This window comes from Gavialis gangeticus, unplaced genomic scaffold (genome assembly GCF_001723915.1).
Source record: "Gavialis gangeticus isolate Ggan-Ray unplaced genomic scaffold, GavGan_comp1, whole genome shotgun sequence".
NCBI classification, from domain to species: domain Eukaryota; kingdom Metazoa; phylum Chordata; order Crocodylia; family Gavialidae; genus Gavialis; species Gavialis gangeticus.
In genome coordinates, this window is record NW_017729032.1 from 45,000,794 (window position 1) to 45,002,413 (window position 1,620).

The window sequence follows — 1,620 nt, forward strand, 5'->3', positions numbered from 1 at the left end:
AGTCTTCTAAATTGGAATCCCCTGTTCTCCTAGAGACTGTAAAAGACTCACTTTTTTTATCATTCTCTCTTCAGGGCACAAGTTCAGGACCTTGATTTTGAAATATGTATTTTCCTTCTATTTTCATTTTATATATATTGCAGTGTACTGTTATTTTCATTAATGCTTTTTAAGTGACTGAGGATGCTTGTTATTCTTTAGTTTTGCTTGCAGTGCTTCCAAAATGTGATACTTCCAAGTGTCCTTATTTCCTATAAGCCAAAGCCATAAAGTAACCTAGGGGTAAGTATGTTACACAAGTATTTTCCAAACTGTGATCTGTTAAGACATGGCAAATGGTCTACAGCTGGTCCATAGATCACAGTGGTTGCTTGCAGGTCTTTGTAGTCCTTTCAGTTAAAAACTTGATGATGAGGATGCATGGCTATTCATAAGAAATTTGGAGGATTAGCAGTGGTCCATTTGTCCAAAATGTTTGGGGACCAGTTATGATGTCATTGTAGAATCCTTTAGTGAATCAGGGGGATATGGAAGATGTGTACAAGCCACACATTTAATAGCTAGATTCTTATAATGATGTGAATGAACATTACACATACAATGGAGCTGTGCTAATTTACACCAACTGGACATCTAGCCATATAAGTGTATATGTGTCTGTATATAAGGGATAATGAGGATAATAATTTTAGTCTGTACAGGCCTCAACCAACAGTAGGATCCAAAGCCTGTTGAAGTCAACCGAAATCTTTTCATTACAAGCATCTGAGAGAGTTGGCTGATGTGTTTGCAGAGCTGCTGGCCATTAGCTTGAAAACCCGTGGTGATTGGAGGAGGTCCTGGATGATTGGAAAAGGACAAATATAGTTCCCATATTTAAAACAGGGAAGAAGGAGGATCCGGGGAACTACAGACCAGTCAATCTTACCTCAGTCCCCAGAAAAATTATGGAGCTGGTCCTCAAAGAATCCATTTCTAAGCACTTGGAGGAGAAGAAAGTGATTAGGAACAGCCACCATGGATTTACTAAGGGCAAGTCATGCCTGACCACTCTGATTGCCTTCTCTGATGAGATAGCTGACTCTGTGGATGTGGAGAAAGTAGTGGACATGATATACCTTGACTTTAGGAAGGCTTTTGATAGTTCTTCCACAGCATTCTTGCAAGCAAGCTGAGGAAGTATGGGTTGGATGAATGGACTGTAAGGTGGATAGAAAACTGGCTGGATTGTCAGACTCAATGGGTAGTAATCAATGGCTCAATGTCTACTTGGCAGGAGTATCAAGTGGGGTGCCCCAGGGGTCAATCCTGGGGCTGGTCTTGTTCAACATCTTCATTAACTGTCTGGAAGATGGGATGGACTGCACCCTCAGCAAGTTCATGGATGACACCAAGCTGAGGGGTATAGTAGATATAGTGGAGGGTAGGGATAGCATTCAGAATGACCTAGAACAGGCTTGTCCAACATACGGCCCGCAGGCCACCATGCAGCCCTCCAAGCCGTTTCCTGAGGCCCGAGGTGCTGTGATGGGAAACGGAAGTAAACACTGTATTTTCATTTCAGGGGGCTGGGGCGGGGGAGGTGATGTGATACCGCTTCCTGTGAGGTCTTTGAATATG